General features: G+C 39.6%; 1 protein-coding gene across 6 annotated transcripts in view; it reads left to right on the top strand.

Annotated features, from left to right (window-relative positions):
- LOC150089152 (teneurin-m-like) overlaps positions 1 to 16166 on the top strand; it is a 936894-nt gene that overhangs the window by 379805 nt on the left and 540923 nt on the right. The window lies entirely within an intron of this gene.

The raw sequence follows: 16166 nt of genomic DNA, 5'->3' as shown, positions 1-16166 counted from the left end.
CACGGTTCCGGAAATGGCAATAGTTTCTCAATATTAAAAATATGAACAGCGCCAACCTTCCGGAACAGTTGGGCGCTGTTCATCCTGCTTTATAACCCTGTGATCACCCCCAACAGCCAGACAACTGCCGCCACTTGTTCTCATTGTTTCCAAGACTATGAAGTAATAAATTCCACTACTCTATAGAAACAGTTATAAGAGTATGGTGGATTTTGGAAGGAGGTTGGAGTGTTTCAGTTTGTCTCTCTTTAAAGAAATTCATGAGCCAGCTGTGTCCATAACTGGATGGCAATTATTGTCCATGCAAATGTGATTCAGGGCGTGCAACACCTTTAAAAAACTCCACAGAGGAGCGAAATACCTCATTCCTATATTTTTGAGCAACCGCGATGTCTGCCCCAAACATGTTAAAGCAAGAGTGGATGCTTATCTTTTTAGAGAGCGTTTCTGCTTAGCGTATTTGAAAGGTATCAAATAAATTGCAGAAACGATTTTAAAATATTATTTTGTTTCTGCGCATCTCCACAAATAAATCTCTTCTTGTTTCCTTCAACACAGTATCTGTGGAAACAAAGTTTGCAGCCGTCCCTACTTGGACGTCAAAAAACTGCTACTGGATGAAAGTTGTATGCTCTATTTTCCCGTAAACCAGGGTTTTTCATTCCTCAAAATAGGCAAACCGACAGTACAATACACGCAGTTTACAGACAAGGACCCCTCTCCATCTTGTTTCGGCTCACTTCTACCCAACTTAGTAATTTTAAGTGCAGAATGAATTTACTCGTAGAATCCCAAAAAGGTCTTAAAGGGCATCACTAATTCCACAGTTTTAGGAACATCACTAATTCCTCCACTTTTAGTATGGATGTGATTTGGAATAAATGTGGAAGGAGAAAATATTAAATACTTAAAAAGATCTGGTCAGTTGTGACTGCGCATGACTTCCGCACAATAATTATACGAAATAGTAAATTTTAATTATTGAAACTTTATAAACATAAATATGGCGTATGCATGATCTGTTCAAATTGATCTGTTCAAATTGATCATCCCCAATCCATTTATTCATACGTCGATCATTTAAAGAAAAGCAAAATTAAAATGGAAGTCCATTTCGCTAGTATAACATCGCAGAGTTATATTTGAACGCAGTTCCAGCTATTCCATGATCCATTTTGATATTGGTCACGTCCTGGTGTTCCCTTCGATGAACTTGTCCGCTAGGTATTCTCCGCGGGGGATGGACTGAATTTCTTGGTGGGTAATCTGATTTATTGCGTCAGGTTGACGCTTACCATGGCCGCGTTGGCTTCAGTATTTCCACGCGTAGAATGAGTCACAGATGAATTTTCGTGTAATTTTACTTGACTGTAATTTCTACATTCTTCAGGTCATCGGAACGCCCCTGTGAGTAGGCGCTACTCATCAGCGACTGGTCTGGTGATAGGATCGGGAACGTCTAATATCGTCAATAACGAAGTTACTTCGGCGCGAACTGCCCTCAATAGGAGTCATTGCAGGACAATGTACATAAATTACCGTACGCAGTGGCCGTCCTTGCTTTCCCTCCCCTCTACCAGAGAGCGGCACTTCATGCAGAAACGCTAACAGGCACAATTTCGGTGGAGAGTCTATCGCATTAATGGTCCTGATAATAGATCAATTTGCCTTACGGCTGGTCATTCATTATTGCCCACCCAGTGTGACAGCACCTTTTGTTTATTGGGTGTGGGAACGAGATTAAGTCTCTTGGATAGGGCAGTCGGCGTGAGTCACCTGCAAATCAATCACGTAGCGCGGATCAGGTGCACACTTTCAATCCGTATTTAGCTCGCACGCGAGTAGAAAGGGAACATTTACCAGGGCTCTCTGGCGAACGTTGTGTTAAAGAAATCTTGATTGGTGTGCCGCATGCTGGAGGCCCAAGTGAGTTTATCTAAATACGGCGTGCTTAATTGCCATCAGTGTGCATCAACATGCTACGTAAGATGATGAATGAATCCTCCTCCTCTTTTAAACTGTTGCGTTTCATTTGTTCACTTTTTGTTTTTGCACTTCAAGTTTAGTTAACTCGCTGTAAGGACTCTGCCCTATTGGGTGGCCGTGTTAATGGCAGCTCAGGGTTGCACATAAAAATCGCGCAACCCAACACAAATTTAAAAGTATTTAAAATACGATAGCCCTAATTTAATATACTTTTTGGACATCAAAGCGTATATTGAAAATTAAAATATAAACAGTACCAACAGTTCACATAATCAAATCCTCTGATATGTGGCCTTTCTTTCAACAATTTAAAAATGTATTTAAAGGTAATATTTCCTTATTTCTTTGGTTTGAAACTTATGTCTCTACTCTGTAGCTATATTTTTATAATAATATTTTTAAATAACGAAAATTTTCTACTTTTTTAATGTTTTGTTGTCCACATGACTTGATTTATTGTTGCTTTCTGAACTCATGAATGATATTGATGATGTATATCAGGCTTAATGTCCAAGTTTTCAGACGATACGAAGGTTAGCAAGGTTGTTAAGGACAGTGTGGGGGGTGGAAAACGATGATGATGATTTATATATTTAGTTATTGTTTTATTGTTCTTATTTCGTTTTGTTCCCTATTATGTGTTTGTCCACTTTATTCTTATTTCCCCCACTTACGCATCTGACTTTGCTCTACAGGAGAATTCCAGATTCAAGGGAACTTCTCTATTATTTATAATTCCCTTCGGAAAGGCTGTGTGTTCAGTATGACAAACAACACACACATTAATAAACAAAGTTTATTTACATATATATATTCAACATAATATACAATTGAAAAAAAACATGTATTATGCATACAAGGTTAAGTCATAAATGCATAAATTATTCTTATTGCATAAATTATTCTTATATTAACAATCAATATACTATTTTCATCATTATACTCTGTGTTCTCGCCATTCTGTTACAATACACTGAAGACCAATCTTAACTTTCCTAAAGTCTCTACTTGTTATTAGTCTTTCAGATGAACCAACAATTCTTCATTAATACAAACACTATATTCAATTATCTATCCTTAGAACATTACAAGATTCTCACTATAAACTTTATTATCCTTCTAACATATTATAATCATTTGAACAACAATTTAATCTATTACTTATCTTTCGTTTCTCTTGCATTTTACGAAAACCTTTTCGAATTAATTAAATTCTGTTAGTATATATATAATTTACTTAACAGATAATTTATCTATCAATTTACTTCTAGTGCTATCTCTGTTTTTCATTAATTAATCACTACACTGTTTCACTAACAGTCCTTGTTAACTTACAGTACTTACTATTATCTTTCCTTCGCTTTCGGGGGAGGTTCCAAGCTTTCTTGGCTCTCAGGGTACCTTCTGGGGATCTCTTTCATCAGCTACACCTGAATTTGCTAGATGATTTTTAGGAACTCTTTGCTGCACTGGGACTGGCGTTCTTTCTCTACCTTATGAAAACCTATCACAAGGAAAACTCGTAGGGCATCTCACACTAACTCCTTCTCCTCTCCACTTTATTAAAACTTATCACAAGGAAAAACTCATAGGGTGCTACCCTCGTTTTTCCGCTCCACCTATTAAGAACTTTTTCAAGAAGAAAACTTCCCCATGGCGCTACCCTACTCTTTTCCCACCACGACCAAACACTCCCCTGTTAACTTACACATATTTCCTACCACAACAGAACCCTCAACTGTCCACGTTACTAATTCATTTTACTTATCTCGACTGCTGTGTCCGCTGACTATTTCATTTTCCCTATCACCAACAAAACTCAACTTAGAATCCCACTAACCCATTTTCATAAAACCCACATAAACTCAACTGTGGTTTTTCTCTGTCTCTAACTCATCTTCCCAAAACACTCTCCAATTCTCAACTCTGTGTGTCTGTCACTAACTCATCTTCATAAAACCCACATAAACTCGACTGTCCTTTTTCTCTCCCCGTTCACTCACTTTTTGTTCATCTCCTTTTCTGTACCGCATACATATGTCAAAATCGCCCTAGTTTTCTGTTTAACCAATCTTACTCATTTTATCAACTTTCTCTCTCTTCTTATTCGCTAATTTTTATCTTTCTCACGCTGATTCCTTGTTGCTCGATCTAACTTCTTATTTTAAGAAATTTGTAAAATTTTCTCAGGCTGTCAGTACCTTTGAAGTCAGCCGCTTATAGTTATACTTTAGCAGACTAATTTCCCACGATCTATAAAACTTGCCATCACTGCCAGCCAGACGCCAATCTTAAATTTAATTCCCAGCATTTCTAACTTGTCTCTCCTGGAGGTGTCACCTATTAAGGAAATGTCCCGACAGCACATGGTCCACCGCGCTATTGTTTACCAGAGTTGACACCTTCTACTAATAGCCTTTGCAACTGGTTTCTATTGTTCTGGTTTGCCTGTGTGAGCTGAGAGTCCGAATGTACCTGGCTTGCTAATAGCTTTCTACCTACCGCTCCCTTCTATGGACGTTGTCTAATTTAATCCCTTGGCTTGTAAGGTTCGCTCCCCCATATTGTCATATTATAAGTTTTACTTTAAATAAATCTCCCTCCTCCACAAAATATTATATTTGTAAGATTTTACATCTTACAACAGTATGCTAGTGCAACAGTATCTAAAAGAGTTGAGCAGATGGGCTGAAAGGTGGAAACTAAAGTTTAACGTTGACAAATGCAGAGTACTGAATATGGGTAGAAGAAACCCCAGAGAAACGTACCAACTTTGTGGTAGAGAATGAAAAAGACCTTGATAGAGGTAATTGTGCAATCAGATATGAAGTTTTCTGTGCAGGCTACAAGAGTAGCTCATGGTGTCTTGTAAATGATATACAGGAATTTTTCTAGCAGGGATAAGGGAGTAATTATCCCCTTGTCAGGCAATGATCAGGCCCTGCCTTGAGTACTGCGTGCAGGTCTGCAGGCCTCATTTTAGGAAGGATGTAGAGTTGCTTGAGCGTGCACAGAGAAGGGCAACAAGATTGGTGAGGAGAATGAAGGGGTTCTCTTACCAATAAAGGCTTTAAGTTCTGCAAATTGCAGCGTCTGGCGAGTAGGCACCTGCGAGTGATCTGATTGAGGTCCTTAGTATTAGGCCTTGAATGGTTTGGGCAGGCTCAATGCTGATGGAATTCTTCCTCTCGCTCATATTACGAACCTGAGGGGGCATAAATTCAAATTGAAGAAAGACAGTTGTAGAATAGATGTGCAGAAGTTTGCCGTTAGCCAGCGGATGGTTGATTGCTGGAACAATCTTCCATCTGTTGTAGTGGAGGTCAGCAACTTAAATAAGTTCAAGGCAGAACTATACGAACATTTGGAGTGAATGGATGGGTGAAAGGGGAAGAGTTTTTTTTTTTTTTTTGGCTGATGCTGTATAAGCTTGCTTTCTTGCATCTTATGCCAGCAAAAGGTGCAATCTCGAATGAACTTGGAATAATCCTCTGATATCATTTAAGTGATTATAAAATATGCCGTAAGAACGTTTGACCTATTGATAAGTCGTCCCAAGATGAGTTCATCATTGATCTCATCAAATATTTCAATTCTTGTGGTGGAGACAGTCTTGTATTTCCTAAATCTCTTCTGACACGGAAGAGGATCTTGAGGTGTGTGTGTGTGTTCGTTCCTTCGCATCTGCGCAGTTTCGTAATTTACCGCTTATTGACAGTCCCACCCCCCATCGAAAAAAGTACGGACGTGAATCGTTTTGTTCTCGCAGACATTATTGATGTCGGTGTCCATGTTTGTGTTATCAGAACTAATGATAAAATTCGCATTAAGTTCAGTTTGCCTTTGATGTCGCCATTTTCAAAGTTATAGTCCAAGAATAGCGGCAATACGTGAATATACTTAGTTATTAGTGTCTCGGTTACCTAGCAACTGACGAGCTCCTATCGTGTGCTCAGTTTAGGAGAGAAAGAAGGGGAAAATCTAGTGACAGATAGAGTTTTGTTGGACTGTGCACGCGGAGCTTCTTGTGATTAACCGAGATGAATAAGAGACCATGTGCACATCGAGATGGTAGACACGTAATCAATTTATACTACAGTCGAGATGGGGCAGTTATGGACGTCCCAGTCGACATTACACCAAAAGCTAAAAATATAATGCCATTTGGATGAATTGCCCTTATTTATATGGAAGCTGACGTTATTACTTTGTCTAAAAATTTCCGCGCAGTACTTCCCCTGTCTCGTGCAAAAACTAACGCGATGAATTAACTTCTTGGAGAAATGCGAAAAGCCTGCAATGAGCAAAAATTATGCGCATCTGCAAATGCTCCCAGGCAGACACGGCAGGTCTCCTAAAATTCTGATTATTTCTTGCACCCACAGAATCTATCCATATCGGAATAAAATTTGTGGCCCCAAACCCCGATATGAAGTAGATGTCTTGTTTTTCATTGTGTCATGACCCCATAATCGAGTGGACACCTTCTAAACGCGAGTTATAAGTATATTGTCCCAAAGAGGAGAGAAATATGTAATTATGTTGCATTTTATCCTGGTGGCACTCGTAGGGAAACTCGTATGCCATTTTGGAGGATCATTTTGGCCCTGTTGAACGGAATCTGTTTCTTTTTAAGAGACACCAAAGAACGTTTTTGGAACAGTACTAACAGTCACATCTGAATGAACAACGTGGTTTCAGAGTATAAAAGAGCTTCTTTAAGCTCTCTTTGTTTTCTTTTAGAATGATCAAAGGATGGTTTTGTGGATATTTATTAGTGGAAACTCGGGTTTTTCGTCAAACAGGTAAATAGACCAGAGAACACACACGCAATTTATGGCTATATTACACGAATGTCAGATTAGTAGGTTCCCGGGTGGACCTAATAACAGGGATTTTTTTTTTCCTTTTTTTCTTGTTTTCACCCTTACAGGCCGGATTTTCTTCAGAAAGTGGCCCTGCAGCCTAAAATATTAGAAAAATGGGCTCATCACTATTTTGATAACATTCAGATTAACCCCCCCCCCTAAAAATAAAATAAAACCCTATCACAGATCGCTGTTCTAAATGGTTAATTAGATTCCAATTAACACCAACAAGAACAATAGGAACAAGAATCAAAATTTAAAGAAAAAAGTTGAACAAAGGTCTTTAGCATTAGCATGCAGCATCAGCCAAAAAAAAAAAAAAAAAAAAAAAACCACTTCCACTTCACCCCTCTGTTCGTTCAAAATACCTGTCCAGCTGAGCCTTAAACTTATTTAGGCTATCAACCTCCACCACAAGGGATGGAAGTCTGTTCCACCAACCAACCACCCGCTGGCTAAAGGCAAATTTCCGCACGTCTATCCTACATCTGTCTTTCCTCAATTTGAATTTATGCCCTCTCAGGTGATTTTTCTGAGCTAGAGGAAGAATCCCATCAGCATTGAGCATGCTTAAACCATTCAAGGCTTTATACACCTCTATCAGATCACCTCGCTGGTGCCTAGTCTCCAGACACTGTAATTTGCAAAACTTAAGCCTTTCTTCGTAAGAGCACCCCTTTGTTCCATTCACTAATCTTGTTGCCCTTCTCTGTACTCGTTCCAGCAGCTCTACATCCTTCTTGAAATGAGGCCTCCAGACCTGTATACAGTACTCTAGGTGTGGCCTGACCATCGCTTTATACAATGGAATAATCACCTCCTTATCCCTGCTGGAAAAATTCCTGTATATCATTGACAATACTCCATGAGCTACTCTTGCAGCCCGTCTGCACTGCTCAGAGAACTTCATATCTGCCTGCACAACCACCCCAAGTCCCTTTCATTCTCTACCACTGTCAGTGTTGTACCACAGAGTTGATACGTTGCTCTGGGGTTGCTGTTTCCCATCTGTAGTACTTTACATTTGTCAATGTTAAACTTCATTTGCCACCTCTCAGCCCATCTGCTCAACCTTTCCAGACCCTGTTGCAGCAGCATAGTGTCAGTAGTGTCCTTGACAACCCTGCCAACCTTTGTATCGTCTGCAAACTTGGACATTAAGCCCGATATACCATCATCAATATCATTTATAAATACAGAAAACAATAATGGACCCAACACTGAGCCCTGAGGGACTCCACTAATAACATCAGTCCACGATGAGCAGTGTCCATTGATTACCACTCTCTGTCTTCTCCCCCTCAACCACCCCTTTATCCATAGCAGCAATTTGCCTCCAATGTCACACTGCTCCAATTTGTGTAGCAGTCTTCCATGTGCAACAGTATCAAAAGCCTTTCTAAGATCCAAGTATATAATATCAAAGTTATTCCCTGCATCCAGTTCTTTTGTGACTGCATCATAGTATCCAATCAAGTTGGTCAGGCAAGACTTCCCCTTAACAAAACCATGCTGTGTCTGAGCTATAACTGAAGTCTTGTCTAAATGATCCTGCAGTGCTTCTTTAACCAGTGCCTCCATTAATTTTCCTGGAACAGAAGTTAAGCTCACAGGTCTGTAATTACTTGTGTCAGCCTTTGATCCTCCTTTGTGAATTGGGGTCACATTTGCACATTTCCAGTCTATGGGTACCTCCCCTGAGTCCAAGGAAGCTCTCATAATTATGGCTAAGGGTTTGCTTACTTCCTTTGCTGCCTCCTTTAATATAACTGGATAGATCCCATCCACCCCGGGTGCCTTTCTTGTGTTATCTTCAACAGTTTCTCCTCCACTTTACTCCCAGTTATTTCAAGATTCTGTAGCTTACTGCTAGAGTTGAATACACCTCTAGCATTCCCCTCGCTGAATAACTCCTCATGTGTGAATGTCGATGCAAAATATTCATTTAGTTTGTTAGCTACCTGAGCAGGATCATCAACACTTGACCCATCAATATCAAGTGGACCAATCTGATTCATCCCCTTCCTTCTAGAGTTTACATAAGTAAAGAACTCTTTGCTGTTTTTCTTTGCATCCCTTGCCAAGGATTTCTCGTAATCTGCCTTCGCCTGCCTAACCTCCTTTGTAACTTGGTTGCATATCAACTTGTATCAATCATAGGCTTCTGTATATCATGTGTTAATTTGTATGTATCCCATGCATTTTTCTTAATCCATATGTCTCATTAGTTCATCTGACATCCATTTTGGCCTAAACCTTGAACAATATTTCTTAGTTGGTATGTAAAGCCTAGTAGCTTCCAAGATAAGTTCTTTGAACGCTTCCCATTTTGAATTTGCTGTTGGTAACATCATCAGTTGGTCCCACTGTATAGAATTTAAATACTGTCTCAGTCCATCATAGTCGCCTTTACGGAAGCAATAACCCTTCCCTTTACCCCTAACGGTAGTTACCTCTTTGAGTAAATCCCACTTCAGCACACTGTGATCACTGCCACCTAGTGGTTCATTTATCTGCAGTTTCTTAATGCATGAAGAATCACTGCTGATAATCAAATCAAGAGTATTACTCCCTCTAGTTGCCTCCCGAACATGCTGATGTAGAAAACAATCATCCAATAAATCCACAAAAGCCCTGCTAGTGTGTGAGTAACCAGCCCCCAAAATCCAGTCAATATCTGGGAAATTAAAATCTCCCATTATAAGACAGTCTGATTTACTGGCCCACTCTATTTCACTGTACAGTTCCTTATTATACTCATCAGAGTCATTAGGCCTATAGCACACTCCTACTCTCAATTTTGATCTCCCAATGCTTATGTCACACTAAACTGACTCGACGACACTGCACTGTCCAGCGATGTCGACTGGCTTCACTTCCTTGGTTTTTATGTGTTTCTTAACTAAAAGCATAACCCCTCCCCCCTTCCTATCCTGTCTATCCTTTCTGTAGACGTTGTACTCCCCAAATTGCAGTTCTGCATTCCTTATATCTATGTGACACCACATCTCTGATATCCCAACAATATCTGCCTTCGATGTTTTGAGCAATACCTCAAATTCATCAACTAAACTCCTAGCATTGGTGTACACGCAAGTATACCTGCACCTGTTTCTATTCTTAGCTACCCTAACACAACCCATGTGTTTACTTGTACCGCAATGGCTCCCAGCAGTCTCTGAAATACCATGCATTTTGTTTTTCAGGCTTCTGCTCATTCTAATAGAAGCAGTGCAAGAATCTCTTTCACCTCTGCCAGTGGCTACTGTCAATCTATTGGTCTTTGTCTCCCCCCAAGCTAGCAGTTTTCCGACCCACCTAACACTGCCTCGATAGCATCAGCAAATATTCTTGCACCCTTTCTATTTAAGTGTATCCCATCCCGGTAGAAGCAATCTCTCCTGTTAACAAGTACAGTCCAGGCTGAAAAAATTTCTACCCCTTGAACCTTGCACAATCTTTCCAGGGCCGAATTGATCGACAGGGATCTCATCATATACTCCCTCCTATCGTGTCTGGGCAGAATTGCAGACACTTTCAAATTCAACCCTAATTCTCGGCTTTTGTTCAACAGTGACCTGTACTTGTTAAGTAATTCTGTCGGTCTCCTGCTCTTAATATTATTAGTGCCAACGTGTACAACTATATCACCTTTTGTGCCCTTAAAAGATGATATTCGCTCTACAACGTCATCAACCTTTGCCCCTGGCAGACATACCCTGGTCCTGTTCCACCTATCTTTTTTACAAAGCATGTTCCCCGTTTCCCTGACAATAGAGTCACCAACAACTACTAGTTCCTTCGGGACCAGCGCATTCTGCCTTGGGGGTTGTCTCTGTGTCACGCGATGCCCAAGTGCAAGCTCTGGCGTTGATGTGGGCAGCTGAGAGCTTGATGGGCCCCTCAATTTATTTCCTTCGAGGGCATCCACCCTGTCCTTCAAGCTCTCATATAGGCCCATAAGAACGCCGATTTGTTGCCTGATATCGATACACTCCTTGCATCGCGCACACACAAAGACATCCCCCTTGGCAGTATCATGTCCCGTACCCGATTGCTCTGCAAACATCAAGCAAACAGTGCATTTTATAAGGCTGTGAGTCAGAGGACAACTGCCCCCCTCAGTTCTGCTCTGAGCCACAGCACTTCCATTAGCTTGAGCCTTTTGCTTTGCTGCTCTGGTCTGAGTCATGATTCTATTAATTTATTAATTAATTATGTTATTAATTATACTACGTTTGTAATCTAAGTCGTTATATGTATTTATTTAAACGTACAATTTAACTGCTAACGAAGTTCAACTAACGCTATCTAGTACGGTATATCTAGTACGGTATCACAATGGCGGGAAAGTTAATAACGGTAGCGGTAGTTACGAACACGTGGAAACCCTTACCGATACTTTTACAAGGCCGAGTAAAGAATAAATACACCAAATTAATCAAAAAATCACAAAATAATGTTATACTACTCAATTTAAATCAAAAGTTTTAGAAAAACAATAATTTCAAATCAATAAATAAGAAAAATCTACTTAGCGGCTTGGAACACGACCTCACTAGTTGCCTCGTCAGCCCACTCATCTTTAAATGAGTGGGCTAAAAACCCATCTTTAAAAAGTAATCGTTGAGTTTAATGAGGGCCATCATGGTTTAAACCAACCATTGCTGGCAAACATCTTACATCATAAAAGATTATATAATATAACATTTTCAATTCTGTTCGCCTTAATTTGTCGCAGTATACGATCAGTAGTATTCAGCATCAAACAGTACTAATCAGTACCGTAGACTTCCCTTTGGAAGAGGATTCGTTCAAAAACTTGAAGGCTATCTCAGTAATATTTTGAAAACAAAAATTGACTTATTCGGTTATTATTCCTAATGATATTTAACAATCTCGCAGTTGATAGGGTTAATTGGTGAATCGAAGCGTTGAAGTTCATCGGGCAATACATCTACAGAAAGACTAAAGGCAATACATCCACAGCCAGAAACTTGAATTCCATCTACAGAAAGACAAAGACATTTTTAACCGCATCTTACTTTCTCGAATGCGCTTCTTTTGTTATTCTAAATCCCCCACCACTTCTAAATCGATTTCCCAATCTTCCAGCGGCTTCCCCATTTAATTCTTTATTCCCATCGATCCACTTTATCAACGGACGATGGAAAACGTTGCTTTCTTCTTTACCGAGCCCACATCCTAGTGATCCACACCCTAATCTACCTGAGTTGTGTCCCCCCCACCAGAATTGTTGACGTAATTTTACGCTTTTACATTTTAAACGCAATTTGCCAACTGTTCCTGTGGGTTTATGCTCTTCTGTCACCCGATTTACAGCTAACAGAATTATGCGCGAATCCATCTTTATGCAATAGCGCCATCTGGTTTGAAAAGAAAATTGCGTTTGAAGATTTGGTGCCCTGTTACGAATACTTTCTTTTATCCGGAGACCTAAACATTTTACACTCAACCCCCAATGGTATATCGTTGTATAATTCTAGACTGTTTTAAGCGTAGACCGTGCAATTCGGAGTAGTTTAATACGAGTTATCTCGTGCAACAAGATTCCCCCCACAGAGCATCGAAAATAACATTACCCTCCCCTTGTTCCCGCTTATACGCGCGTATAAAGGAAAGAGACCAAACCTTCTGCTTTGAATTTTAAACAGTTTACCTTATATATATATTTAAATAAGAAATGATTATTGCTCAGAATGCTTCCTTCGGTCTATGAGTAATTCGGGTCTTTCTTATTCATGGCGGAGTGGATATGCAGAATGCAAAATTCATGACCTACAGTTGGAAACAATTTTACGAGAAAACAAGAAGGGAAAAAGTATTAAAACTTAGAAATACCCAGCGACATGTAGACTGTACTGCAGAATAAATGAATATTCGTGACCCTCAGTGACATCTGGTGTGAGAATTCTACCCCAGACGTTACAGCCTCGGCCTCTTCTCTCCTCTCCTCTCCTTGTCCGTAGTCAGACGCAGTCATTTATCATATTCAAAATATTGCGGCCATTTTTGCATATTTTAGGATTGTCAATGTTTTTCTGTCCTCAGATGAGAGATGGAATTCATTTGCGTTTTTCACGGAGGGGACTACTTTGTATAAGTGGAAACAAAACTTTGAGAGCGAGGCAATCTATAGAGGTCTCTGTAGTGCGTTCGTTGAAAGTGTTGAGTTTTTTGCGCGATTATCATTTATCTAAAAGTGTTCACCGCCTTTTTTTCTCCGTTCACTGGCTGTTGGATAAAGAAGTAACAAGTACGTTAGAGATGCTGCTCCACTGTTGCCAACTGAATTTTGCTTCCAGAATTGAAAATCCAGTTGCAGTATTAAACGGCAACGGCGAGATCAGGGTCGGACCCAAAAGAAAACTCCTCCCTCGGAAATAAGTGTACCAAAGAGGAACTTGCAGCTCCCCGATGTATCAAGAGACATCTCTGCATCTGTCGTTGACACGTGGTTTTAGTGTTTTTCAAAGATTGGGACCATCGACGACAAGAACCCTTCTGGCTGACCTTTAGCGTTCAACGCCGAATTCGTGTATGCGATGAAACTCACTCAAAAATAAGTTTACAAGAACTTTGTGGATCTACGAGTTGTAGACCCACAGAGCACCACAAAGTTGTTGACAAAGGTCTTCCACTTTTGTCCATAGACATTTGAGTATCATCTACGTGGGATCTCTTTGTTCCTTTTATTCGCAACTCAATATACTTAGGAATAAAACTTTCCACGTATTTTTCATCGTACTGCGCTTCTGTTTTCAAAGTTTAATTGTGTTAGCGTACGGAATTCGTCCAATATTACAAAAATCATGGATTGAACACTGTTTTTAGAAATTAAAAATAAAAGGAATGCGCGATATAATATTATTGTTGACAAACAGTGTCTTAAAATCTCTTTTCTTATCCAACTAATTCTGCGCTGTGATGAGACAATAATGGAATGTTTGAGATAAATTTTCAAATTTTTGGACATAAAAAGCATTCACGAACCTCGTGCTCCACTTGTCTTTTTTCGCGCTAAATGACAGGTGTTAATAGCTGCGTGGCATCCTCTGTTGAGCTACTTACGAACACTGCGAATAACTAAAGAGCTGCGCAGAAAGAAAGGAGACCCCTAAGATGGAGAAAAAGCGCGATGGAATTTATTTCTTCCTTAATTAAGGTTCATGGTGCATCGGTCGTAGCTGGAGAAAAGTACAGACGGTTGTGAAGATGTTTTACGAATAAAATTATTGCAGTTAATGGCGCTATCCACAGGTGTCGAGCCATCACATTCTACTTAAGAAATCAAATTATTCTTATTTGTAGCTCGGATAAAAATTGTGTGTTTCCTTCGCGATCCGATTAAGGGCATTATCATTTTATTCACTCCGGGAAGACTAATGCCGGCTGGTGTGCCCAGATGGTGGGTGATTAAAAGGGCAGAAGATTGGAATAAAAGTGAATTTATTGACCTAAGGAGGAGAAAGCTATTTGGAGTTACTCCTCGAGATGCTGGCAGCACTCAGCTCGAAATTCCAGCAAGAAGAGAAGCAAAATTGACAGGCTTTCGTTCGGGTTGTGAATTGCTGGCCTATTAGGATAATCTCCTGTTACAGTGACTCGCGAGACACATTAATCACCGCTGCTATCCCACAATGCATCGTTGTACGTGGCAGAGATGGCCAAGTTTGCTTTATTTATTCGTATTCGTTAAAGCGCCACCAAGATAAACAAGAGAAGGAATAGGCCACAGCTCCAATTATAATAATTCCAGTTGAGTCACAGCACCAATTACGATAATTCCGGTTGGGTCTTATTCTTCTTACTGTTTCTGATAAAGAAAAGCAATTCGTAATCTTAAAGGACACCCGTCTTTTTATCCACATAAATGAAGTGTATATATATTTGAACCACCGCTATTAATAACTTGTCCCTATATTTCCGTAAGGGATGGGAATTGGGCCCAAAACCTTCCCAGGGACCAACAAAACATACGTTCAAAATAAATCGCTTTATCTGTGTAGTGTTCAGAATCTGTTCGTTACTAATACAGTCTAATCGTACGTTTCGAGGCTGTTTTCTCCTTCGCTTCTTCAGTGGTTGGAATCCTGCAGTTGCACCGTCACAAAATACAAAAATATAAACTGACAAAAATTTTAAACCTCCCAAAATATGTTCTAATAATACACAGAGTTAACTGAAAGTAAAAAAAAAAATAAAAATAAAACTTCTGTTTTAACGAAATTTATTTATTAAAAAGCTATTTTTATTTTAAATTAAATTTGAGTTAACGTATATTTCGAAATGATCGATCCAAATATAAAACGCCATGAAAGAATTTTTTGTTGTTGTTTTTTATATTTATTCTGTGGAGGCGGCCCCAATCAAACTATGGCGGCTCAACTGTTTAAAAATACCATACCGATAACGGATGATTGGGGCAGTGTCTGCAGTCATGCGGACGGACCGACGGACGTGGTTAAGACAACATATACAGTTGCGCATTTGCGAAAGCAGCTGTAAAGTTAGCTGATTATAATTTTATAGCCTTTGAAAAATAATAAAATATAAATAAAAGAAACAAAACAAAACAGATATATAATTTTTTTTCACTTTGAGGAACATAAAACTTAAGTGATATTGGTGAACTGATTTGAGTCTACACTCTCTGCTTTAATATCTCGCACTCTGAAACTTTTAACACAGTGTATTTTGTTTTTTTTTTTTTGTATATACACTGCCTTCCCAAAAGTATCCAGACACCATTAAAGTTGAAAAGAATAATTTTATTGCTCTTCCGTTTAGATTCATCCAAAGTTGTTTTGTGGGATTCAAATCGGGACACTGGAACGACCACACCAATTGTGGAGCCACGTTTTCCTCAAATGAGGTCCTTAATCTTGGCTTTATGGGACAAACCATTATCGCATTTGGAAACGAAAATCCCAGATCTGCAAAATTGTGGACACATAAAGCAAACGCGCGCGCACACACTTTTTCTCTCAGTCTCCATAAACTCACTGAGTACAGGTCGAGAGAGATGTGGTGTTAAACTTGTTGATATCTCTTTCCGTGAAAAATAATGTGCTCAGTGCGATGTTAATTTGCAATTAATATCCCGGGGGGGGGGAAACGGCAGTAACCAAACGAGACACTACACGTAGAACTATAATATGCCTTGATATATGAAGCAAATATCTCTCCATGTTTATATGTATATGTACACTGTCCAGTCAAAACATTATGATCACCTATGTCCTCCTCTATTAGCCAATACAGTCGCCACACGGCGAGGCATGTTCCTAT

The sequence above is a fragment of the Mastigoproctus giganteus genome, chromosome 2 (genome assembly GCF_048544385.1).
Source record: "Mastigoproctus giganteus isolate SK-2022 chromosome 2, ASM4854438v1, whole genome shotgun sequence".
Taxonomy (NCBI): Eukaryota; Metazoa; Arthropoda; class Arachnida; order Uropygi; family Thelyphonidae; genus Mastigoproctus; species Mastigoproctus giganteus.
This window is presented reverse-complemented; position numbering and strand designations above follow the sequence as displayed.